Below are 495 nucleotides of genomic sequence, written 5' to 3'. Positions count from 1 at the left end.
TCATCAATATCCTCATCCTCATCCTCATCCTCATCCTCATCCTCATCCTCATCCTCATCCTCATCCTCCTGCTCATCCTCATGCTCATCCTCATTCTCATCCTAACCCTAATCCTAATCCAAATCCTAATCTTAATCTTCATCCTAACCCTGATCCTCATGCTCATCCTTATCCTCATCCTCATGCTCATCCTCATACTAATATTAACCGTAATCTTGATCCTAATCCTAATCCAAATACTAATCCTAATCCCCATTCTCATTCTCATCGTCATCGTCATCCTCATCCTATTCCTAACCCTAAACCTAGTTGTAATCTTAATCCCCTACCTAACCCTAATCCTCATCCTCATCGTCATCCTCATCCGCATCCTCATCCTCATCCTCATCCACATACTCATCCTATCCTCATCCTCATCCTCATCCACATCCTCATCCTCATCCTCATCCTCATCCTAATCCTAATCATAATCCTCATCCTCGTCCTCATCCTCAT

Source organism: Lupinus angustifolius, chromosome LG16 (genome assembly GCF_001865875.1).
Source record: "Lupinus angustifolius cultivar Tanjil chromosome LG16, LupAngTanjil_v1.0, whole genome shotgun sequence".
Classification (NCBI taxonomy): Eukaryota; Viridiplantae; Streptophyta; class Magnoliopsida; order Fabales; family Fabaceae; genus Lupinus; species Lupinus angustifolius.
This window is presented reverse-complemented; position numbering follows the sequence as displayed.